We start from the raw sequence: 27,649 nt of genomic DNA on the forward strand, positions 1-27,649 counted from the left end.
GCCTTGTTAACCCATCTGTGCAGGCTCAGGGAATTCCTAAGCTTATTTCCCACAGAAAATCATTTCTGACATAAACATACCTAATGAAGCTGGGTTATGAAGGAAGACAAAAGACATTTTCAGATATGCAAGGTCTCAGATAATTTCCCTCTCATGCAACCTTTCTCAGGAAATTAAGAATGTGCTCTGGCCAACTAATCTTTGACAAAGCAGGAAAGAATATCCAATGGAAAAAAAGACAGTCTCTTCAGCAAATGGTATTGGGAAAACTGGACAGCAACATGCAGAAGAATGAATCCTGACCACTTTCTTACACCATACACAAAAATAAACTCAAAATTGATGAAAGACATAAATGTAAGACATGAAGCCATCAAAACCTAGAGGAGAAAACAGGCAACCTTGGTCACAGCAACTTCTTACTTGACATGTCTTCTGAGGCAAGGGAAACAAAAGCAAGAATATACTAATGGGACCTCTTCAAGATAAAAAGCTTCTGCACAGCAAAGAAACAATCAGAAAAACTAAAAGGCAACCGACAGAATGGGAGAAGATATTTGTAAATGGCATATCAGATAAAGGGTTAGTATACAAAATCTATAAAGAACTTATCAAACTCAACACCTAAAAAACAAATAATCCAGTGAAGAAATGGGCAAAAGACATGAACAGACACTTTTCCAAAGAAGACATCCAGATGGCTAACAGACACATGAAAAAATGTTCAACATCACTCATCATCAGGGAGACACAAATCAAAACCACAATGAGATACCACCTTACACCTGTAGAATGGCTAAAATTAACAACTCAGGCAACAATAGATGTTGGCAAGGATGTGGAGAAAGAGGAACAATTTTGTACTACTGGTGGGAATGTAAACTGGTGCAACCAGTCTGGAAAACAGTATGAAGATGCCTCAAAAACTTAAAAATAGAACTACCCTATGACCCAGGATTTGCACTGCTAGGTATTTATCCAAAGGATACAGGAGTGCTGATCTGAAGGGGCACATGCACCCCAATGTTTATAGCAGCACTATTGACAATATCCAAAGTATGGAAAGAGCCCAAATGTCCATTGATAGATGAATGGTAAAGAAGATGTGGTATATATACACAATGGAATATTACTCAGCGATGAAAAGGACTGACATCTTGCCATTTGCAACAACATGGATGGACCTAGAGTATATTATGGTAAACAAAATAAGTCAGAGAAAGACAAATAATATATGTAATTTCACTCATATGTGGAATTTAAGTTACAAAACAGATGAACATAAGGGAAGAGAAGCAAAAATAATAAAAAACAGGGAGGGGGACAAACCATAAAAGACTCTTAAATACAGAGAACAAACTAAGGATTGCAGGCAGTATGTTGGGTGGGGGAAGGGCTGAAGGAGTGAGGGGCATTAAGGAGGATACTGGTTGAGATGAGCACTGAGTGTTATATGTAAGTGATGAATCACTAAATTTTATTCCTGAAAAAAAAAATAACAAATATAATTTGATTTAAAAAGAATGTGCTCTATCACAGTAATAAAAAACTACCAAGAAACAAAAAGTCCAGGACCAGACATTTATTTTTTTAAGAAACTTTTTTTTAATGTTTATTTATTATTTTTGAGAAAGAGAGAGCACAGGGGAGGGGCAAAGAGAGATGGAGACAGAGAATCTGTGCTGACACCACAGAGCCAGATGTGGGGCTCAAACCCATGAACTGTGACATCATGACTTGAGCAGAAACCAAATTAGCCACTTAACCAACTGAGCCAACCAGGCACCCCTTAACTCCTCTTTAAATGTCTGGTAGAGGGGCGCCTGAGTGGCTCAGTCAGTTAAGCATCCGACTTTTGATTTCAGCTCAGGTCATAATCTCACGGTTCATGAGTTTGAGCCCCACAGGTGGCTCTGTGCTGACTATGCAGAGCCTACTTGGGATTCTCTCTTTCCCTCTCTCTTTGCCCCTCCCCTGCTCTCTCTCTCTCTCTCAAAATAAATAAAATAAAACTTAAAAAAATAAAGAGGAGTTAATACCTAGTCTTCTCAAACTATTACAAAAAATATGGAAGAGGAAGGAAGGCTTCCAAATATGTTCTATGAGGCCAGCATTACCCTGATACCAAAACCACAAAATGACACCACACACACACAAAAAAGAAAACTACAGGCCAATATCCCCAAAGAACAAAAATGCAAAAATCCTCAATAAAATATTAGCAAACCACATGTAACAATGTATTAAAAAGATCATTCACCATGATCAGGTGGGATTTATTCTTGAGATGAAAGATTGGTTCAATATTCACAAATCAACATCACACAGCACATCAACAAAAGTATTCATGTGTAATACCTGCCGTATTAGTGGGTGAGACTCTTCTTGGGTCCCTTGGTATATGGCGCTGAATCCCATGGCTCCCACGAAGTCACTTTTGTACATGGATGGATGCTAAATTGTTTTAGTTGAGTGTGGGATATGAGTAATGAATGTCTCATTTGGCCATATGGCTGACGTCATTTAGAAATTCTCAAATTGGGTTTTAAAAATGAACTCAGCCATATATATTTATGAAACACACCTCAAACATGAATATATTGAAAGCTGGAAAATAAAGAATAAATATTTTAATTAATGAAAACTGGAATCTTATGCTTGTATCAGAAAAAATAGACTTTATATACAAATATTATGTAATGTTCATTGTCAGTCTATATTGAAAAATGATTTTTCATATTTGCTAAATAACTTTTATGATTACATTATATATTTCATACATATATTTTCATATATCTCTCATACATGTATTTTCATACATATATTCCATACATATATTTTCATACATATATTTCATACATACATATTTCATACAGATATATGTCATATATATATTATAGAAATATTTCATATAGATATTTCACATAGATATGTTTTATATAGATATTTCATATCTATATTTCATATAGATAGATATCATATATCTATATTTCATACATATACATTTACTAATCTGAGGATTTAATTAAACAGGAAGGGGGATTATTAGGAGGGGCACCACTGTAAAAATGTACAAAAGGTCTAGGGGGGCTATGTGGAAGGGGAGATAAATATATACATGGAACCCCCCTCCATTAGCCCCTCCTCCCCCAGTCCTGAGAGAGCATGAGATCTTGGGTGGTAGGTGAAGGGGGGGGGAGGGTGGGGGTGCTTTGGCCTCTGGCTTAGTGAGCCCTTGGGGAGGCAGGCTTAGGGACCCTCAGAAGGGGTGATGGTGTACCTCAGGAGATCATGAACTATGACCTCTGAAATGACTCCCATTCTCATCTCTCATGTGTACGCACACACGCGCACACACAGACACACACACACAGGCACACCACTCTAGAGGCTTGTGACTTCTGCCTTTCCAGTGACTCCAAGGTCCATCTGATGCTTGATCTTGTGGGGGTTGGGGCTTCTGCTCCCAGGTTCCATGACCTCAGAGGTGGCTGGTGAGGTCATGACCTCTGCCCTCTAGCCCTGGCTTGAAACCTCAGCTCTAGGACCTTGTCAAAAGGAAAGGGGGATGGAGCTTTGCCCCTGTCCCTCCCCTTCGCTTACCTGTTAGCCTGGGCTGGGCCAGGGGCCCTAGGTGGAGGGCCAGCACAAGTGGAGGTGGTGTCCCCAAAAGGGCTCCTGGGGGGGTCTTGCTGAGAAGGTGAGGGGTTCCCAGGGCCACAGTAGGTGGCAGTGGCGGAGCCAAGCAGCTGTATAGCAGGGGGTGGGCAGGCTCCAGAATGTAGAGGTGGGCGGCAGCCATGGCCCCTGGTCCAGTCAGCTCCTCGCCAGCCTCATAGAAGCGGGGTGGCCTAGCAAGGTGAGGGGGGCTTGCCAACCAGTTTGGCTCCAGGAAGCCAGCACAGCACTCTGGGGGACAAGGGCCCAGAGAGGGGGGGTGGCCGGGGCCTCTCAAACAGCAGGTGAAGGCCATGAGGCCCGATGGTGGCAGCGGTGGACTCCTCCTTCCGTTCTTCCTTTACCCGCACTGATTCCTTGGCGGCCTGGCCCCTTCCTCGCCAGCCCGGGCCTTGGGAGTAGCAGGAGAAACTCTGAGCTGGGGCCCTGAGAAGGGGAGGTCCCTGTCTTCCTCCTCCTTGGTGATAGAGAGCTCTCTCTGCTCCACAGCCTGCTCCTTGTGTGAGCCTGGTGTCCAGGCGGCCTCAGGGGGCCAGACCCAAGCAGGAAAGGCCAGAGGACTGTGGTGCAGGCGGCCCCATGGGTCTGGGGGGGAGGCGAAGTTTGGTGGAGGGTGGCCCCATGGGTCTGGCGGGGAGGCAAAGGTTGGTGGGGGCTCTGGGCTTTCTTTCTGGGCAAAGATGATGCTGGAGTTGAATGTGAGGCTGCCCAGGCCTCTAAAGGCCCTGTTAGGGCAGCCAATGAGGCAAAGCTTGTGGGATGCCCAAAGGGATCAATGTGGGTGCTGGGGCTCAGAAAGCTTCCCTGGGCCCTGGGAGCTGTGGTGAAAGGGTTGGCTGCAGAGTAGATGGCACCAGCCGCAGTGAAGAGGGAGGTGGCAGGGCAGGAGAGTTCCTGCCGAGGGTGCAGGGCCCCATCCACCCAGGGAAGGCAGGGCAAGAGGTTGTTCTGAAAGTCAAGCTTGTGGGGGGTCACACTTCATCTTTTCCTGGTGTTTCAGGATCATGTAAACCTCATGTGTGGCATGCCACTTCCCTGGTTTCCTTAAAGGTGGTCAGAAATGGTTGGGGATCTTTGTCCCCTTTTGGGGAAGCCCGTGAAGCCCACTTAGCACTGGCCCCAGTCGTGCCAGTGGTGGCAGCTCAGGTTCATGCTCTTGGGCTGGAAGGTCCCCTGCAGGGTGCCAAAGGAGACAGCCAGAGCAAAGCCCAGAGGTAGGCCGGTAGGCCAGGCACTGCGGGAGTTGGGCCGTGTATGCATTGTGTCTCCTTGCCTTGCTCACTGGATTAGTTTAAGATGCTTATCTCCCTGCCACTAAAAGGTCTGTTTCGCTCTACCTTTGCAAACTGGAGATTGGGGATGGTAGTCTCAGAAACAGAAAATACAGAGCAGCTTGCTCACCTTGACTATCTTTTTGCTGGACACGAGTATCTGTACTACCAGTTAAGGTAGGCTAAATAGCAGAGGAGCCCATCCAGAATGCTTATGGTGGAACAGAAGTTTATTCTCACTCACACACTGTAGATTGAATGTTTGTGTTCCCCCAAAATTCATATGTTGAAACCTCATCCCCAGTGTGATGGTATATGGAGATGGGGAGGTAAGGTACCGCCTTTGGGAGGTAAGTAGGCCATGAGGGCCCCAGAGAGCTCCCTCACCCTTCCTGCCATGTGAGGACACAGCAAAATGATGACGGCCTCCAGAACCGAGAAATAAGTTTCTGTTGCTTATAAGCCATGTAGTCTCTGGTATCTCATTATGGCAGCCCAAGTGGACTAAAACATCACATAACCCTCCAAGTGAAATGTTCCTGGTCACCATGCATGTCTCCTCCAGGTGGAGATTCAAGAACCCAGTCTCCTATTTCATGGATTGTAAGGGTCTGGGAAATGAGACCCTTCAATGAGCACAAGCATCTCAAATACAACTCTGCACTGGATTCCGGGGCATCTGGCCAGCTCTGCTTCCCTGGTCCCACCCCCACAACTCTCAGAACTTCCCACGTCTCATTCCTGCCTTCCCCAGGTGTTCTGGCAACCTCTCAGGAAAGCTGAAGGTGGACCATGACCAAGATCAAGGATTCCACAGCTCCTGGGAGCCTCCCACAACAGTGGGGATGTTGCCTCTCACCAGTTAGATTTGTGTTTGCCCCTTGGTTTTTCAAAACTGAGCGATATATCATTTAAGGATGCAAACATAAGTGTGACACAACAATTTTAAAAAGCAAGAGAGAGGGGTGCCTGGGTGGCTCAGTTGGTTAAGCGCCAGACTTCAGGTCATGATCTCACATGATCTCATGATCTCAGTTTGTGGTTTGAGTCCCACATCAGGCCCTGTGCTGACAGCTCTGATTCCTGGCAATATTTCACTGCTGAACTTGGTAGTGCAGTTTCAGGTGTTTGGATTTTGTTTGTTTTTATTTAATTTTTTCAATTGTACACATATATTTTATTCATTCTTTTGCATAGATGATGCATTTCATGATGAAAAGTTTTTAAAAGATAATGGGAGGGGCCCTGGGTGGCTCAGTTGGTTAAGCGTGGGACTTTGGCTCAGGTCATGATCTCAGAGTTCCAGCCCCACATCCAGCTCACTGCTGTCAGCACAGAACCCACTTTGGATACTCTGCCCACCCCACCCCACCCGCCCCTACCCTGCTCACACTGTCTCTCTCTAAAATATTTTTAGGGGGAGGATCCAAGATGGTGGAACAGCATGGAAGTTTTGTGTGTGTCTCGCGTCCATGAAATAGAGCCAGACCAACACTAAACCATCCTACACACCTAGAAAACTGATTGGAGGATTAAAACAACAATCTGCACAAGCTGAACCACAGAATTCAGCAGGCATGCGGCACGGAGAGGTGAACTTGGGGAGTGAGAAGGCACAGGAAGGGAGGTGCTTTTGCAAGCGGAGAGAGGAAGGAGACTGCGGAGGGAGGTAGAATATGGGAAAAGAACCCCTCCCCAAAAGCAGCTGGAGAGAAAGTGGAAAATTGGAAACAGCCGCAGGGACTAAACTAAAAAGGGAGAAAGGAGAAAAGAGAAAGGAGAGGATTTACATTCCATTGAGACTATAAACAAGGGTAGCGCAGTCTGCAACTCTGCAGCTCCATACCTGGCCATGCTCTGGTGGGAAGGGCGAATCCCCAGGAATAGAGTGGGGTCTGGGAGGTTCACAAGCCACATGGGGAAAAGTGGTTCCAATGCTGGAAGGACATTTGGTGGAGACTGTTGAAGCCACCTGGTCCCAGAAGACCCCAGAAAACGGCCACATTCGCTGGTGCAGAACAAGGTCGTTAAGGGTGAAGCCTGGTGCCAGATGTGCATTGTAATTTTTCCATAATCCCTGAAACGCTGCTTCTACACTATCTCGTGATCTTTCTGGGGGGCGGGCTGGCACCTGGCTGTAGTCTTGGGGCACTGGCAGCAGCAGAGTCCAGCAAGTGTTCCTGGGTGCAGCCGACATTCAGCCATTGCTCATTCAGCCATTGCTTGGTGAGACCCTCCCGCAGAGGGGCAGAATGGGTCAAAGCCGCAGGCTTCAGAGGTAAGGGGCCGGGGAAAACAGCCGCATCTGAGACAAAACTTGGGAGAGAGGTACGGCCTGAAGCTTGGTCACAGAGAGTGAAAAAGCGGGGAGTAGACGAAAACTGAAGACAGGACGGGTGCGCGATTGCTGATCCGGGAGAACAGACTGTAGTGGAGGAGGCCATTTTCACCTCTCCCGCGCATGCGCATACGCACCTACGAGCGCGTAACAATCCACCACAGTAGGCTAGCGGCGCCATCTAGTGGAAAGCGGAGCCGTTACACTGAGCCCCGCCCAACTGGGCCAACTTAGCTCTTCAAGAACACAAATCTCACTGCCAGCTTAATTTATGGACTATAATGAGCTACATAGTCTGACTTCTAGGGGAAAACGAAGCAATTTCAGTCCTACTTCAATCTGTTAGCAAGTCCATCTATTCAATTTTCTTTATTTCTTTTTTTTTGTTCTCTTTTATACTTCTTTTTCTTGAATACAGAAAGAGAAAAAATTCATTTTTATTTTCAATTATTATTAAAAATATTTTTATTTATTTTTTACTACTATATGTTTTACTTTTGTGTAATTTTTTTCAAATTCTATTTTACTTCCATCATTTTATTTTAGTCTGCTTCAGTGTATTCACCTTTTCAAATTTTCAAAGAGTTTCCTTTTTTCTTTTTCTTTTTTGCTCTTTTTCATTTCTTTTCTTTTTCTTGAATGCAGAAAGAGAAAAACTTCATTTTTACTTTCAATTTATATTGAAAATATTTTTCTTTAATTTTTTACTATATTTTTTGCTTTTATGTAAATTTTTTCAAATCTATTTTACTTCAATCATTTTATTTTAGTCTACTACAGTGTATTCACTTTTTCAACTTTTCAAACGATTTCCTTTTTTTCTTTTTCTTTTTTGTTAATCTTTTTTCTCTTTTTCATTTCTTTTCTTTTTCTTGAATACAGAAAAAGAAAAAATTAATATTTATTTTTAATTTTTATTAAAACTATTTTTCTTTAGTTTTTTCTACTATATTCTTTCCTTTGTGTGTATTTTTTTAATTCTTTTACTCCTATCATCTCATTTTAGTCCACTTCAGTGTATTGATTTTTTCAAATTCTCAAATGATTTCCCTTTTTTTTTCTCCCCCCCTTTTCTTCTCTAATCTGTCGAACCACTTTCAACACCCTGACCAAAACACACCTAGGATCTAGCATCATTTATTCAATTTTTTTTTGTATGTGTGTGTTTTTAATTTTTTAATTTTAATATTTTTTTATTCTGTACCTCATTAATTCCTTTTATCCCTTCAAAATGACAATACGAAGGAATTCACCCCAAAAGAAAGAGCACAAAGAAACGACAGCCAGGGATTTAACCAACACAGATACAAGCAAGATGTCTGAACCAGAATTTAGAATCATGATAATAAGAATACTAGCTGGAGTTGAAAATAGATTAGAATCCCTTTCTGCAGAGATAAAAGTAAAAAAATAGCCAGAATGAAATTAAAAATGCTATAACTGAGCTGTAATCACGGATGGATTCAGCGGCGGCAAGGATGGATGAGGCAGAACAGAGAATCAGCGATGTAGAGGACAAACTTAAAGAGAATAATGAAGCAGAAAAAAAGAGGGAGATGAAGGCAAAAGAGCACAATTTAAGAATTAGAGAAATCGGTGACTTATTAAAAAGGAACATCAGAATCATAGGGGTCCCAGAAGAGGAAGAGAGAGAAATAGGGGTAGAAGGGTTATGTGACCAAATCATAGTGGAAAACTTTCTTAACCCGGGGAAAGACACAGGCATCAAAAGCTACGAAACACAGAGGATGCCCATTAGATTCAACAAAAACCGACCGTCAACAGGGCATATCATAGTCAAATTCACAAAATACTCAGGCAAGGAGAGACTCATGAAAGCAGCAAGGGAAAAAAAATCCCTAACCTACAAGGGAAGACAGATCAGGTTTGCAGCAGACCTATCCCCAGAAACTTGGCAGGCCAGAAAGGAGTGGTGGGATATATTCAGTGAGCTGAATCAGAAAAGTATGCAGCCAAGAATTCTTTATCCAACAAGGCTGTCATTCAAAATAGAAGGAGAGATAAACAGTTTCCCAGACAAACAAAAATTAAAGGAGTTTGTGACCACTAAACCAGCCCTGCAAGAAATTTTAAGGGGGACTCTCTGAGAGGAGAAAAGATGAAAAAAAAAATGTGTATATATATATATATATATATATATATATATATATATATATATATATATATACATATACATATATATGTATATATGTATATATATGTATATATATATGTATGTATATATATATATTTTTGATATATATATATGTATATACATATATATACATATATATATATGTATATACATATATATATATATATATATATATATATATATATATATCAAAAGCAACAAAGATTAGAAAGGACCAGAGAACACCAGAAACTCCAACTCTACAAGCATCATAATGGAAATAAATTCATATCTTTCAGTACTCACTCTAAATGTCAACGGACTCAATGCTCCAATCAAAAGACATAAGGTAACAGAATGGATAAGTAAACAAGATCCATCTATATGCTGTTTACAAGAGACCCACTTTAGACCTAAAGACGCCTTCAGATTGAAAATAAGGGGATGGAGAACCATCTGTCATGCTAATGGTCAACAAAAGAAAGCCAGAGTAGCCATATTATATCAGACAATCTAGACTTTAAAATAAAGACTGTATCAAGAGATGCAGAAGGGCATTATACCATAATCAAGGGTTCTATCCACCAAGAAGACCTTACAATTGTAAACATTTATGCGCCAAGTGTGGAAGCACTCAAATATAAAAATCAATTAATCACAAACATAAAGAAACTCATTGATAGCAATACCATAAGAGTAGGAGACTTCAACACCCCACTCACAGCAATGGACTGATCATCTAATCAAAAAATCAACAAGGAAACAATGGCTTTGAATGACACACTGGACCAGATGGACTTAACAGATATATTCAGAACATTTCATCTTAAAGCATCAGAATATACATTCGTCTCCAGTGCACATGGAATGTTCTCCAGAATAGACCATATACTGGGACACAAATCAGCCCTAAGTAAGTACAAAAAGATCGAGATCATACTGTGTATATTTTCAGACCACAACGCTATGAAACTCGAAATCAACCACAAGAAAAAATTTGGAAAGGTAACAAATACTTGGAGACTAAAGAACATCCTCCTAAAGAATGAATGGGCTAACCAAGAAGTTAAAGAGGAAATTAAGAAGTACATAGAAGCCAATGAAAATGATAACACCACAACCCAAAACCTCTTGGACGCAGCAAAGGCGGTCATAAGAGGAAAGTATATAGCATCCAGGCCTTCCTAAAGAAGGAAGAAAGATCTCAGATACACAACCGAACCTTACACGTTAAAGAGCTGGAAAAAGAACAGCAAATAAAACCCAAAACCAGCAGAAGACAGGAAATAATAAAGATTAGAGCAGAAATCAATGCTATTGAAACAAACAAACAAAAAAAAACAGTAGAACAGATCAGTGAAACCAGAAGCTGGTTCTTTGAAAGAATTAACAAAATTGATAAACCACCAGCCAGTTTGATCAAAAAGAAAAAGGAAAGGACCCAAATAAATAAAATCAAGAATGAAAGAGGAGAGATCACAACCAACACAGCAGAAATAAAAACAATAATAAGAGAATATTATGAGCAACTATAGGCCAATAAAAAGGGCAATCTGGAAGAAATGGACAAATTCCTAGAAACATATAGACTACCAAAAGTGAAACAGGAAGAAATAGAAAATTTGAACAGACCCATAACCAGTAAGGAAATTGAATTAGGAATCAAAAATCCGCCAAAAAACAAGAGACCAGGGCCAGGTGGCTTTCCAGGGAAATTCTACCAAACATTTCAGGAAGAGTTAACACCTATTCTCTTGAAGCTGTTCCAAAAAATAGAAATGGAAGGAAAACTTCTAAACTCTTTCTATGAAGCCAGCATTACCTTGATTCCAAAACCAGACAGAGACACTACTAAAAAGGAGAACTATAGACCAATTTCCCTGTTGAACATGGATGCAAAAATACTCAAGAAGATATTAGCCAACCGGCTCCAACAATACATTAAAAAATTATTCACCACGACCAAGTGGGATTTATACCTGGGATGCAGGGCTAGTTCAATATCGGCAAAACAATTAAAGTGATTCATCACATCAATAAAAGAAAGGACAAGAACCATATGATCCTCTCAATAAATGCAGAGAAAGCATTTGACAAAATACAGCATCTTTTCTTGATAAAAACCCTCAAGAAGGTAGGGACAGAAGGAGCATACCTCAAGATCATAAAAGCCATATATGAATGACCCAATGCTAATATCATCCTCAATGGGGAAAAACTGACAGCTTTCCGCCTAAGGTCAGGAACAAGACAGGGATGTCCACTCTTGCCACTGTTATTAAACATTCACTGTTATTCAAAGATTGGAAGTCTTAGCCTCTGCACTTAGACAACACAAAAAAATAAAAGGCATCCAAATCGGCCAGGAGAAGGTCAAACTTTCACTCTTCACAGATGACATGATACTCTATACGGAAAACCCAAAAGATTCCACCAAAAAACTGCTAGAATTGATTCATGAATTCAGCAAAATTGCAGGATATAAAATCAATGCACAGAAATCGGTTGCATTCCTATACAGCAACAATGAAGCAACAGAAAGAGAAATCAAGGAATCGATCCCATTTACAGTTGCACCAAAAACCATAAAATGCCTAGGAATAAATCTAACCAAAGAGGTGAAAAATCTATACGCTGAAAACTATAGAAAGCTTATGAAAGAAATTGAAGAAGACACAAAAAAATGGGAAAAGATTCCATGCTCCTGGATAGGAAGAACAAATATTGTTAAAATGTCAATACTACCCAAAGCAATCTACATATTCAGTGCAATCCCTATCAATGTAACATCAGCATTCTTCACAGAGCTAGAAAAAATAATCCTAAAATTTGTATGGAACCAGAAAAGACCCCAAATAGCTAAAAAAAAGTCTTGAAAAAGAAAACCAAAGCATGAGGCATCACAATCCCAGACTTCAAGCTATACTACAAAGCTGTAATCATCAAGAGAGTATGGTACTGGCACAAGAACAGACACTCAGATCAATGGAACAGAATAAAGAACCCAGAAATGGACCCACAGATATATGGCCAACTAATCTTTGACAAAGCAGGAAAGAATATCCAATGGAATAAAGATAGTCTCTTCAGCAAGTGGTGCTGGGAAAACTGGACAGTGACATATAGAAGAATGAACCTGGACCACTTTCTTACACCATACACAAAAATAAACTCAAAATGGATGAAAGACCTAAATGTAAGGCAGGAATCCATCAAAATCCTCAAGGAGAAAGCAGGCAAAAACCTCTTTGACCTTGGCCGCAGCAACTTCTTACTCAACACGTCTCCAGAGGCAAGGGAAACCAAAGCAAAAATGAACTCCTGGGACCTCATCAAAATAAAATCTTCTGCACAGCGAAGGAAACAATCAGCAAAACTACAAGGCAACTGACAGAATGGGAGAAGATATTTGTAAATGACATATCAGATAAAGGGTTAGTATGCAACATCTATAAAGAACTTATCAAACTCAACACCCAAAAAACAAATAATCCAGTGAAGAAATGGGCAAAAGACATGAATAGACACTTCTCCAAAGAAGACATCCAGATGGCCAACTAACACATGAAAAAATGCTCAACATCACTCATCATCAGGGAAATACAAATCAAAACCACAATGAGATACCACCTTACACCTGTCAGAATGGCTAACATTAACAACTCGGCAACAACAGATGTTGGCGAGGATGCAGAGAAAGAGGATCTCTTTTGCATTGTTGGTGGGAATGCAAGCTGGTGCAACCACTCTGGAAAACAGTATGGAGTTTCCTCAAAAAACTAAAAATAGAACTACCCTACGACCCATCAATTGCACTACTAGGCATTTATCCACGAGATACAGGTGTGCTGTTTTGAAGGGACACGTGCACCCCCATGTTCATAGCAGCACTATCAACAATAGCCAAAGTATGGAAAGAGCCCAAATGTCCATCGATGGATGATTGGATAAAGAAGATGTGGAGTATTACTTAGCAATCAAAAGGAATGAAATCTTGCCATTTGCAACTACGTGGATGGAACTGGAGGGTATTATGATAAGTGAAATTAGTCAGTCAGAGAAAGACAAAAATCATATGACTTCACTCATACGAGGACTTTAAGAGACAAAACAGATGAACATAAGGGAAGGGAAACAAAAATAATATAAAAACAGGGAGGGGGACAAACCAGAAGAGACTCATAAATATGGAGAACAAACTGAAGGTTACTTGAGGGGTTGTGGGAGAGGGGATGGGCTAAATGGGTAAGGGGCACTAAGGAATCTACTCCTGAAATCATTGTTGCACTATATGCTAACTAATTTGGATGTCAATTAAAAAAATAAAAAATAAAATAAAAAATATATATTTAATTTTTTTAAATAAATAAATAAACATACATTCTGAAAAGTTATTAAATGCTGGACTAAATATCAAGATGAGAGAGAAAATAGCTCAACTATTTGAAAGAAGACATTAAAAAACAGGAAGGGGGGCACCTGGGTGTCTCATTCAGTTAAGCGTCCAGCTTTGGCTCAGGTCATGATCTCGTGGTTCATGAGTTCCAGCCTTGTGTAGGGCTCTGTGCTGACAGCTCAGAGCCTGGAGCCTTTTTCAGATTCTTTGTCTCCCTCTGTCTCTGCGCCTCCCCAACTCACACTCTGTCTCTCTCTCTCTCAAAAATAAAGATTAAAAATAAATTTAAAATAAATAAAAAATAAAAAACAGGAAGGAAATACATAAAAATACTAACAGGAATTACTCTGGGTCCTGGGGGATGGATAATTTTAATGTTTTCTTGTAATTTCAGATGTTTAATGAACATCTATTTCTTTTTTAAATACTAGAAACTTTATGATCTGTAAATTGGAATCTTCAAAAACAATGGTTGTTTGGTCATTTAGGTAAGTCATTTCATGTTTAACAAAATAGTATAATGCACTTGATCTTAGCCAAAAGGCAAGATGTGATATGAAATAGTATAATGAATGGAATATATGAAATTTTATGAAAATGGCTCTAAGAAAGAGTCAGTGTTTGAAACCTGGATCCTCACAGGAACAAAAACAGAAACAAAAACAACAGCCAACAACAAAAATCCAGACCACCCTGGTTGTGGCCCATTGCGCCCCCTTGTGGCTATACCCCCAAGGAAAGAAACAGTAAGGAAAGGACCCACTGGAGCTGGAAAAAAACCTAAAAATCTAGCAAATAGTTCACTCTAAAAACAAAGCCTCATATTCAAAACATCTGGAAAAATATCTCACCCACACAAAGCAACACTGCGCTAAGCATATGCTTTCATCCATTTTACATTGTCGTATCAGGTTCCTGGAATGAAGACCACAGCCATGTATCTTGAGCTGCAAACCACTAACAAGGAGGTCTTCGTGCCGAAGTCTCAGTAAGTCTACTTTGAGGCATAAATGAGCCAAACGGACTGTTTATCTTGATCAAATTAAGGTCATCACTGCCACATCTCCATCACTTGCTCAGCCTTGTGGTGTCTGAAATGAAAAATTCAGCAAGATCAAAAAACAAGTTATGGGGGTGGGGAAACAGGAGGGAATTGGGTTCAGAAGATTTTAAATATCAAAATATCACAAATTGGAATGCTAAGAAAGTAGTAATAGTTTTCCACCTCTCACACTGGAAAAGATTTTTAATATTACATCACCTACTCTAATCAAGCTTTCACTCCCATCATTTCCCCAAAACGGCTCCTGTTGCCAATGACTTCCATGTTGCCAAATTCCATGGCCATTTCTGTCTTCATCTTATCCCACACCCCTCAGCAACATTTGACATATAGAAACATTTCCTCCTCCTTTCTTTTTTCTCCAGTTTCCATTCCATGCCCGACCTTGCAAGCAAGTTTTCTTCAGGTATAAAAGCATTATGACTACACCAGGAAGGACAAGTGGAAAGATGAAGTAAAAAAGTCCCACACATACATGCCCTTTCTATATGCCAGACAAGTGCCAAGGGTGCTCCTTAGGTTACCACATTTAATCCTCACAACCATCCTTCATCCATCTTAAAGGTCAAGAAATGCCATAGACACTTGAGCTATGAGCCTAGCCAACCTTCCTGTTAGCCTTCCTCTTCAGGCTGTATTGTTGAAAGGCCATGCCCACAACTGCTGGCAAAAAAAAAAAAAAAAAAAAAAAAAAATGTTATTTCCTGCAGGAAGGCAGAGATCCTACTTGGAACCTAGTCTCAAGACACCTGGGGAAATCCATGCTTCCCACATTCCTAAGTCTCAAAGGGGTCTCTCCAGCCTACCTTACCTCCAAATTTGACTGATACTCTCACCAGTTACCACAGTGCACTAGGCTAAACTTCATGTTGGAAGGAATACCTACTTTTCAGAGGTATCTGTTGAGAATGTCTTGGTCTCTGAAAAATGTTCAGTGTCCACCAAGAAGCCCTGTCTTATAGATGCACGGCAGACCTGCCCTGGACAAAATCGTGAATGAGATGAAAGCTAATTTTCCTTGATTTAATGATCACTTTCTACTGCTGCTTTATCAACAGACTCCAGCTGCAATTCCTGTGCTGACTGTGACCATATTTCCAATGGGAAAACACATCAAGACATGAGGTTTCAAAGGGATCAGTGTGCCATTTCTGGTGCGAGAAGAAGTTGGATGAAGACATGTAACCTTCAAAGAGTTGACATTTTCAGGATACATCCAATGATTTGGGGAGCAATGGGAAGAATATTTAAAATCCTAACTGGCTTATAGAACGTGAAACAAATGGAGGCTCTTCCCATGTTTGTTTTGTTTTACTCTCCCAACAAAGCTCCCTCTTCTATTTTCTCTCTACCCTTCTCTCAGCTGCCTTTAAAGGGGGTTCTAATCCATACTAAGATATCAGTGACAGATATTAATGCACTCCTCCCACATTTTCATCATTTCCCTATTAGTCCAAAAGAATGATCAAATAGTGGGCACCCAGGCATCAGCGAATGGAGCAAAAAAAGCCTTTTCTCACTCCCCAAAAGCCAGAGGCAGTGGAGCATATGATAATGAGCATGAATTGGCTTTTGACAACACTGGTCAACACCTAGCTTCAGCTTTAGTAATTCTGGATGTTGTTAATAATGCTTGTTACACTCTTAGCATGGTTATAGTGCCTAGGGTGTGGAAAAGGCTCAATAAACTTAAATGACTTGTTACTGCATTTATTTTTATATTTGCTGGGCAACTGGCTATACTATATATAGAAGTGGTCAACAGAAAATCCTGAGCCCCCCACAAACTTCGTGATGGAGTATATGGACCAAACTGAGAGAGAGCTGAGTCAACGTGTGCCGCTGTATGTTTGGTCTTGTTGCTGGGGTGGTTTTCCTCTTCTACAAAGGCCCGTCTTCTCCCTTCTGCTTGGATGTGGGTCCCATTTGGAGGTCAGTCTGTAGCATGCATGCTGCCCTCTACTCAGCCCCTATCAAACTCCAATAGGAGGATGGGATATTTAATGTAACAATTTTTTTTTTTACCAGTTTGATGAGTTTTCTCATTCTTTGGAGTATTTGTTATATGCTTAATCTGTGCCTGTTTTTGAACAAAGCATGTATGGCAGTAAAAAAGAAATATAAGACCATCTCCCTAAAGGAGATCATGCCTACCACTCCCTCTTCTTTCTCCTCCCCTTATTTCTCTCCTTCCCTCCCCTTTCCCTACTTCCCCTTCTCCTTCTTCTCCCTCTTGCTCACTTTTTGTTTGTCTGAAGTAAAAGTTCTTCAAAAAGGGCAAAAGATACAGCTTCTTCAGAGGTTAGGGTGCATAGATAGGTCCATTTTACAACTTAGTCCTAAGTCTTGGGCATTCTTCCTTTTGAAGGCTCACCACACACGAGACCCAACCATAAAAATTCATCTGTATCCAACCAAGCATAATTTATATATAATTATTTGAGTTGATAAAATGTGATTGACATGATACTTGAATCTGTAAAAAGACATAATTTTTTTTTAAAGAAAGCATATAATTTAACTTCAATTTTCTGGTATCAGTTTCCAGATACCAGTTGGCATTTTGGAGCCAGGTAATTCCCTTTTTCACATCTCAAACATTTTTTAGGCTCTAGAAAAGTTTATAGACCCTGAGCACTGTGCGCTAGGGCTTAAAAGACAAACAGCCCTGGCTGATTAGTTTCAGCCCAGATCTATCTTTATTTAGCTGTATGAGTTCAGGTAAACTACTTAAGCTCTCTGAGCCTCAATCACCCTATCAGTCAAATGAACCCATTCAGACATAACTTAGCAAGCTCCAAGCCCACTGCTTTTGTAGAAAAACAGCTCAACGACTAATTGTTTTTCCAAATTTTCTCACTCAGAGTCTTAAAGCACACAGTCCCCAGCCAAGTTACTCAGAGCTAAACATAAAATATGGTATAGATTGAAATTGGAAAGGGCCTATGTGAATATAGCACCTCATTCCTTAAAGTTCCAAGGCTTAGTCCCTGAGAACCTCAAATGGACTGTGCTGAAGGAATGACAGATTATCTAAGAAACATTCTTATATTTGCTTTTGTTCATTCCTACCCTCACACTTCAAACCCCAGGCTCTCTGTTGTGCAGCAAAACAGTGGCTCTTCCCTTCACATTCATGGGGAATATCCATCATTGAGATCCAAATCTTGGACCTCTTGTGCTCTTATGTCTTGGTGGGAAGAGAGGTGAATAAGAGAGGCACACAGAGGGGCCCAGGCAACAAGGGCTGGAACCAAATGGAGGCATCTCAGAGTGGCAGTGGTGAAGTAGAGCTTACAAAGAGGCAGAGAGCAGTTGGCCTCTTCGTCTGAACAGCTTTTCTTGATTATTCTCCATGAAGGCAAACCTGCGTCACCAAACACAGTTGACATTTTTTCCCCAGATGTAACAACTGTGATGCACAGAACCATGGATCAAAAGCAATATGAGGGGTGCCTGACTGGCTCAGTCAGTAGATCATATAACTCTTAATCTCAGGGTTGTGACTTCAAGCACCATGATGGATGGGGAGCCTACTGATAAAAAAAAAAAAAAAAAAAAAAAAGCAATATGAATCAAGTATTTTACTGTCCCAATTGTATTGTGCACTTATTTGGAGCAAAACATCATTGTAGGGGCTATAGAGATAGTCAAAGATGAACAATGAGACTCCCATCCTCAAAGAACCTGTAGTCTGATAGGGTCAGGTAGAGTAGAGATGAAGGCTAAGTGTGAAGAAAGAATTGAGGTCTTGTGGCAGGATATAGACTAAATTAATGGGACAGATTATAAGTGTCAAAGACTTTCCAAATAAAGGCACTTCGCTTTTGGATGGGATGGCCAAGAAAATCTTCACCCAGGATGAAGAATTTGAGCTGTGCTTGGGAAAGTTTCAGAAAAGCTGGAAAAGGAAGTGATAAAAGTAATCAAAGGCTTAGGATACAGAGAAGGAGGAGGGAGGGAGGGAAAAGGAGAGAGAGGGAGCCAGTGAGCAGGGTCATGGTACAGGTGTTTCCTGTTTCTTAGCCTACAAAGGCACATTTAGAACCCAGGTTCAGAAGTTCAGAGCCTGTCACAAACAGGCAATAAGAAAGGATAGTGCTATCACTACTAACAAGACAGGCCTGGACACTTCAAGGGTGGTTGTTTGCCCTCAGGCTTCCTCACATTCTCAAGCATCAGATCTCACCAGGTGTGCAATTTACAGCAGAGGTGACAAAGTTAATTTTCAGTGCATGTAGCTCATTGATGGTGATGTAGGGGAAGTCCATACTTATCTGTGGTTAAAAGCAAGAAGCCTTAAAAGGCTCATATCAAACGTTGCATGCTGGAATGCTACAGGTAGGTTACTGTCATGAGTTCCTGGAAAGAGTAACAGTGCACAGTGGTTTAAACATGCCCAGATGTGTGCCAAATGTAGGTGATTGTTATGGTGACAATAATGACAATGAAGATTTGGTCCTAAACTAACATTTATTGAGGATACCTGTGTTATTGATCCTGTGCTATTTACTTGGGAAGACAAAGGTAAAAAGTCTGGCTCATTCACCTTTTTTAACGTTTATTTATCATTTTTGAGAGAAAGAGAGAGAGAGCAGGGCAGGGGCAGAGAGAGAGGAGAGAGAGAATCCCAGGCAGGCTCCCTACTCCAGGCTTCATCTCACAAACCGCAAGATCATGGTCTGAGCTGAAATCCAGAGTTGGAGTTTAACCAACTGAGCCACCCAGGCGCCCCAGGCTCATTCACCTACTACTCCTCCTGGAGAAGTAGGGCCTTGGCTGAATCTTATTGCATGATTACAAGAATTATTATCAAAGCTTATGCTGGAAGAAAGTTTGAATGACCTTCCAGTCTGTCTCTCTGTCAAAAGATAAAGAGAAAATGATATTCTGCATAAGCAAAAAGTATAACATTAGTTTTGTTTTGTTTAAAGGATTTTATTACCAATAATTTTAGGAAAATAGAAAGGAATAAAAAACAAGTATTTACAAAGGTCTTGGCTGTCAGACTGTGGTTTGACTTCTTGTAGGAAATCAGGTAACATTAAAGAACTTCATATACAGAAATATCACAATCCAGTGAATGATTCTTTACTTCCAAAAAGCAAGAAGTCCTGCTTGTGCCCAACTGAAATCTTTGTCTTGAATTTGAATCATGTACCATTGTATAAAAAGTCAGTACAACCATTACCCCATTTTTGGAGGTAATGCTATGGGATATCAATGAAGCAATAATAACCTTATTTTTTAATTGTGAAAAAAACACTACAATGATTTAGTAATACGGCAGCATTGGTCATAATGACATCAAATAATTATACAACAATATGTTAAATTACATTCAATTAATTGAATCTTACAAAGTGGCATTACCCTTTGGAAGGGATCTATGGAACTTTGAATAAAGCAAGAACTACAAAGGGACATTTGGAGGGAAAAATTCTAGAGCTATGAGCCTGAGTAGGGGTGAGAGAACAAAAGCCAGTGAATAAAGGGAGCAGTCAGTCTTAGTCTGCAGTACGGTCAGGTCATCTAGAATAATAGAGTAGGCAGGTCGGCAGGTATGTGTATAGGACTTAAGAAATTCTCTTCTGATTGCTTTTCTTTTCTGAATAAAATAAGAGGCAAGGTTATCTACCAAGAGGGAAGACAGTAGAGGAGGTATTGGAGATTTGAGGAATATATCAATCAAGGTAGACTTGGAGAAGAGAGGCAATTAATTGGTAACTGGCACCAGGAGATAAGAGAAAACACAAAATAGCCACGTAGAAGAGAGGATAGCAAACAGATGTTTGGGCAGCATTACAGACCCGTTTGAGGTTAGCGTTCATAAATTAAAAGTGAGATTAGTCAGCAGGATTGCAGATTTTTCTCCACCCACATTCAGCAGTGTAAGTTCAAGTACAGAATAAATGGAGACTTGAATTCAACTGTGGGTGGGGTTTTACCAGTTGAATATGACCAAGTGAGAGAGGCAAGGGACCAAGGTCATGTGCAAAAGGAGTGACTGTAATAATTGGCCATGGGATTTAAGCTTGGTAGAAAGGAAAATAATGACATAAAGGTAACAGACAGTAAACTGATTATAGGGTTTAGAGGGGGTGAGGGAACAGGTGTTGACGATTGTTGGAGTTGGGTACATGACTCACATTTAGTCACCAGTGACTATTAATTTTTCCATTCCACCTGCACTTTACTGAGATATAACTTAATCTCTGATTGACATATCTGACTCTAATCCAGCCTGGAGAGTGATGAATTTCATAATGTGCAGGGTAGCCAGTTTGAGGGGTGGGTGGGGTGGGAGTGGGGGAAAGAAACATTAAGGTTTAGACTCCTAATATGTGCTTTAGTGAGGAAGCAGGCAAGAGTAAGTGTGCAAGATAGAATAGAACACTTGACTAGAAGCTGATACTACATCCTTTAATGGTACTCTGTATGTAAAACATAGTTGCAGAATATGTTTAAAGAATGAAATCAAGTGAGTAAATGAACAGTATGGAAGAAGTAATTGAAAAGATATGGTTTTCCTGAAGGAGAAAATAAGTAGTGGCTGTGGAAATGGAGAGAAGGGGTGAATTTGAGAAACATTGAGGATAAAATCAGCAGGATTTGATGGGGAAGCTGGGGAGAAATAAGCAGGAGTGGAGAAAGACAGGGTAGGTCCAGATTTGTGACTTGGTTATTGGGGTGGGTGGTAATGTCCTTCGGTAAGAAAAACAATGGAAGAAAGAAGAATATTAGGTTAAAGCCAATGGGAGCAGTGGATTAACTTTGAGTATATTGGGTCTGAGATATCTGTGAGACATGTACATAGAATGTCCAGTGGGAAAATGGAGAAATGAGTTCAGCAAAGGTCGGAGCTTGAGGAATTTGGACAGCAAAGCCCCTCAGGCAAAAGCAGTTGCATCCGAAGCACAGCATGAGCATGTAAATGATAACCAGAGGCCGTGTTTTCATTGGTGTTTCTAGAAGAGAAGTTACAGAGTGAAATGACCCAACAGCTGAAAACTGGACCTGATGTCCATGAAGGAGAGCAACCCAAGATGTACAAAGGCAAAAGCAAAGAGAGAAGCCCACAGAATTGAGAACTTAAAGATGAGTAAGTAGTCAACAGAATCAAGTGCCAAGAAATGTCAATTAAGTTATGATCTGAAAAGCATCATTAGATATGAAAAACTAAGTCATTGAGCTCTAGAAGGAGAAGTATCTTTGGTGTGGTGGCAGCCAAAATCATATTAGAAGAGACTGAGGAAAGGATGGAAGGAGAAGAAGTGGAAACACAAGAAAAGGGTCTTTTTGAAGTAGCATGGCTATAAAAAGAAAAGTGATAGAGTAGTAACCATGGGAACCCGTGACTTATTTGTAGTTTTTATGGTTTTGCTTTTTGAAGACTGAAGATTCTTGAGCAATAAACAGAGAAAATGACCAGAGGTTGAAAACGGAGGAAAGAGTTCAGGAGAATAAGGTTCCTCAGGCAAAGGCAGTTAGAATCTAAAGCACAGAAAGATGTCCACTTTGTCCCCTATTGAAAGAAGGAAAGGATGACTCCGATGCAGGTATCTTTATGTCTGCCATGCATATTTAAAGACATGTCTGTCCTTGTTCCCTCCACTTTCTCATTACCTGATCCTATGAATTCTGGCTTCTGACTGTACTGCTTTGCTGACACTGCAATTTCTAAAGTCTCGAATAATCTCCCAATTTCAAATTCAGCAGCATCTTCTCCGTTCTCTCCTAAGCCTCGGTGCAGCATTAACCCTACTGAACACCCTCTCCTTCCTAAAACTCTCTCTTGGATTTGTTTCTGTGACATTCTACCTCATCTCCCTATTAATTTCTTCTGTCTCCATGCCAATTTCATTTCTTTGTCTTGTGCCCTAAATATGGTCATGTTCCTAAGATCTGTGACATCAGCCATCATCTTTATAAAGATAGCATTCAAATTTACATTTCCAATCCCTATTATCTGACCTCAGCTGGCCAGGACCCTATTATTCAGACCTCCATCCCAAGATTTTTTTTTTTTTTTTTTTTTTTTTAAATGGAGCAGATCAATCAGAGTAACTGGGCATTGTGAATAGCACCATTTCAGTAAGGAGAATCAAAGATGAGTGACTGAAGCTTTCAATATAGGACTATGGTGGAGTGACTGTGGCACAAACATGGAAGCCAGAAAAACCCTGTATCACCTGGGGTGGGTTCAGGATAAAGATTAATGCCAGTCTACCAGGAGAAAGACAAAGGCGAAAGGCAGACTTGTACTTATAAAGGATGAAACCAGAACCAGATTGCTCACTGAAGGACACATGACAAGATGCCATATATTCTGTGAAGAGGCTCAAAGGAACCCTCACAAGACTGGGACAAGTTGACATAAAAGCCGAAAAATCAACTTTTCTGACAAAGAATTATCTAAAATGGAACTGCTGGTACATGGTATTGGCCACTCATGCATGCAAGACCCTGTAAGCAGTAACACCTCCGAAAGCACAGAGCTCTTTGGTGTCACAATATTTAAATCAATATAGTGTGACATGCAAATTAAAAGCATGTTGAGATGCCCTTACCCACTAGAGTGACTAAAATTTAAAAACTGACAATACCAAGTGCTGACAAGAATGTGGGAGCAACTGGAACTCTCACATGTTTCTGGCAGGAATGCAAAGTGACACAGTCACTTTAGAAAATAGTTTAGCAGGGGGCGCCTGGGTGGCTCAGTCGGTAAAGCATCCGACTTCGGCTCAGGTCACGATCTCGCAGTTCGTGAGTTCGAGCCCCGCATCGGGCTCTGTGCTGACAGCTCAGAGCCTGGAGCCTGTTTCAGATTCTGTGTCTCCCTCTCTCTGACCCTCCCCCGTTCATGCTCTGTCTCTCTCTGTCTCAAAAATAAATAAACGTTAAAAAAAAAAAAAATTAAAAAAAAAAAAAAAAGAAAATAGTTTAGCAGTAAGGGGCACCTGGAGACTCAGTCGGTTGAGCATCTGACTTCGGCTCATGATCTCACAGTTCATGATTTCGAGCCCCACATCAGGCTTGCTGCCGTCAGGCCTGTCAGCACATAGCCCAGATCCTCTGTCCTCCTCTCTCTTCCCCTCCCCCACTTGTGCTCTTCCAAAAATAAATAAATATTTAAAACAAAAGGAAAATACTTTAGCAGTTAAAAACACATTTATCATAAGCCCCAACAATCCTACTCCTAGGTGGTTGTTACCCAAGAAAAATGAAAAAGTATGTCCACAGAAAGACCTAAATGTAAACTTTTTAGTCATAATAGCCAACACTATAAACAACTCAATGCCCATTAACTGGTGTAGGAATAAGTAAATATTAGCATATCCATACTAATGGAATACTTTTCAACAATAAAAAGGAGCAAACCACTAACACACAACAATATAAATGAATCTTAAAAACATCATGCTAACATGAAAGAAGCCAATTGCCAGAGAATATACCCTCAAATTACCTGTTGCTAAAATTTTAACAGAATCTATGTTATAAGAAATTGTATTTATATTTATTTTTTTTAGTTTATTTTTTACTTTGAGAGAGAGCAAGAGACAGAGTGTCTGTGTGCACATGCGAGTAGGGGAGAGGCAGAGAGAGATGGACAGAGAGAATCCTAAGCAGGCTCTGCACTGTCAGCGCAGAGCTCAATGCAGGATTCAGTCCCACAAACTGTGAGATCGTAACCTGAGCCAAAACCAAGAGTCAGATGCTTAACCAACTGAGCACCCAGTGCCCAAGAAATTGTATCTATATTTGAAAACCATGCATTCAGTCTACCATTTCATTATGCCCATGATTAGCAAACAATTTTGTCTAAGGGCAATTTTTTTTTGAAAGGGAGAGAGAGCAGGAGCGGGGATGTGGGGAGGGGCAAAGTGTGGGAGAGAGAGAATCTCAAGCAGGCTACACATGGAGCCTAATGCAGGGCTCAATCCCATGACCCTTGGATCATGACCTGAGCTGAAACCAAGAGTCGGACACTCAACCAACTGAGCCACTCAGGCATCCTGCCCAAGGCCAAATTTTAGAAAAGAACAAAGATATTTGCAGGTTGTACTTTATTTTATAAATTATATTTTTCTATCAGGAATACAGTATCTACAACTGGGCTTAGGCCTCTGTTTAATATTTCTTTAACAAAGGGTTTGAGGGGCGCCTGGGTGACTCAGTCGGTTAAGCATCCAACTTATGCTTAAGTTGGAGCCTACTTCAGATTCTGTTTCCTCTCTCTCTCCCCCTTCCCCACTTGTGCTCTGTCTCTCTCTCTCTCTCTCTCTCTCAACAATAATAAACATTAAAGGGGCGCCTGGGTGGCGCAGTCGGTTAAGCGTCCGACTTCAGCCAGGTCACGATCTCGCGGTCCGTGAGTTCGAGCCCCGCGTCGGGCTATGGGCTGATGGCTCAGAGCCTGGAGCCTGTTTCCGATTCTGTGTCTCCCTCTCTCTCTCTGCCCCTCCCCCATTCATGCTCTGTCTCTCTCTGTCCCAAAAATAAATAAACGTTGACAAAAAAAATAAACATTAAAAAAAATTTTTTTTAAACAAAGGGTTTCAGATTATTTGCTAAAGTTTCTGAAATGACAGAGGAGTACACATTATAGTAAAAAAAAGTTAAACTTAAAAAGTTTTAACTTTTGTCCTTTAATAGCTATTGTTGCTGAGTAAAGTATCCATAAAGCTCCTCACTGTCCCAGATAAGCTAGCCTTTATCTCTGTGTCACTGCCAAGGCACCTCCCACAAGCCCTCTCCTCTCTAGGCTCTGTCTAGCTTGTGTCTTAGCAAGCTATGTGGTTAACCAGACTGTCTATACCCTCTTGACTAGTTGATGGCTTGCCACAGTGATGCTTACCACAGGAATTCTCATATCCAGAGAGAAAAGGGAAGAAAAAAAATGTATGTGCTTTCTTTATTGCAATGAACTTGAAATTCTCATCTTGAATAATAATGAGTGAATCTAGCACAGTGAGAAAGAGAGCTACTCCAGTTCTAGTCTCTTTGGAGACCTTTCCCCTTCCTTTTAAGACACTTTGCCTGCCCTCAGCATCAGTTTCAAGTCCAAAGCTAAAGAAAAATTAAACATAAAAAACTTTTCTCTACTTCTAGAAAAACTAAAATACTTCACAATCATGGCTTACCCTGAAGTACTCTTAAGTTATTACTACAGTTGTAATTTTTCTCAATTTCTTCAAACACTGGAAGATCACAAGTGCAGAGAAGTTGTAAACAAAAAAGGAAGAAAGAGAGAAAGTAATGAAAGGAAGGAAGAGAAAGAGGTAGAGAAAGAGTACCAGTGGAAAACAGAGCATGACCACCTGGCCTTGAGGAGGGGGAAGTTGGCAGCTTTAGGAACCTGCCCTCGTTGTACACACCATACATGTTGGCTGGAGAAGGCAGCCTGTCAGACATGAGGAGATAGACTGGGGGTGGAATATGTCAGAACAGGACCCCCACTTTCTCTCCTCCTCCAATGGTGTGTGCTCCATTCCTGACATAGTACATTTCAACAGGCCCAATTTGCAGCAGGACAACTGAATCCCAGGGAGACTGAGTAGTCCCCCCTCACCCATGGGTGTGAAGTAACTCATCCATACCAGCAGGACATCCCATGCAAATTCTAGTAGATTATGCCTTTCCCACGCATGTTGGAGTTTGCTGTTCTCAACAGCATAGCACCTTGATCCAAGGTAAGACTCAGGGCAATGGCTGTTTTCCATGGCTTCCATGCCTTTATGGTATTGGGTGCCTTACCAGGGATCTGAAATCTGGCATATGGGGTGACAAGCCCTACTTGTTGATCATTCAAATGTATTAAAGCCTATAACAGTACTTTAATCCACCAGGCCAAGGGGGTTGTACATGTTAGTAATTTAATCTGCTACTTTAATATCCCATGTGTCCTTTCTGCAACCCTCCTGATTTCTGGTTATAGGGAAGATAGAACCTCCATTGGATGTCTTGTTCTTTTTCCCAGTCTTGTACATCAGGACCTTTGGAATGTGACCTCTGATTGCTATCTATTCAGTGAGGGTACCCATCCTCTAATAGTGGCAGCCTGGTTTGCACAGTGGCAAGAGATAGCTTGGATAGTTTGTCCACACAAATCAAGGCATATTTAAAATCCTCACTCACAGGGTGGGCAGGGGACCAATATGATCAATTTGCCAATCCCTCACCAGTTGGGAACTCTAGTGGACAACCCAGACCATTTCAACAGTTGCCTTGTGCATTGTTTAGAACATACAGGACATATTGTTACTGCATTAATCAAGTCACTGTATTTCAAGAGCAGTCTCGCTTCCTTGGAAAGACACCATCCCACCCAGGCACTGTGGTGGCCACTCTTTCTATTAACTCAGTCTGCTATATCTTCTGAAGGGTCAGGCGCTAGAGCTTGTATCCAAGCAAGGGCATCAGCTTCCTGATTGAATAAAAGACCTATAAACCCCTAAAATCCCTAAAAAGGTTTGTATCTCCATTATGTTCTTAGGGTTTGAACAAGCTTGCACCTTATCAAACACAGCTTCTGAAATAACATGCATCTTACCTGACCAAACAACTCCTAAACTTTACTGGCAGTGCCCAGGCCTTGAATTTTCTATGGATTCATGGCACATTTTCTCCCTTGCAGATGTTCCAGCAAAGTCTGCAGGGTGTTGTCCTGCAACAGAGGCAAATATTCACATGTTAACCTTACATCATCAATGCAATGGGTCCATTTGACTGATGCAGGATGGAGAACAGGGACACATCTTGAGCT

The 27,649-nt window shown here is 40.9% G+C and overlaps 1 pseudogene; it reads right to left on the minus strand.

The window, feature by feature from the left end:
• Positions 1–3,599: 3,599 nt before the first annotated feature.
• LOC123609901 lies at positions 3,600–22,636 on the minus strand (annotated as a pseudogene).
• Between the last annotated feature and the right edge of the window lie 5,013 nt (positions 22,637–27,649).

Source organism: Leopardus geoffroyi, chromosome B2 (genome assembly GCF_018350155.1).
Source record: "Leopardus geoffroyi isolate Oge1 chromosome B2, O.geoffroyi_Oge1_pat1.0, whole genome shotgun sequence".
In the NCBI taxonomy this organism is placed as follows: Eukaryota; Metazoa; Chordata; class Mammalia; order Carnivora; family Felidae; genus Leopardus; species Leopardus geoffroyi.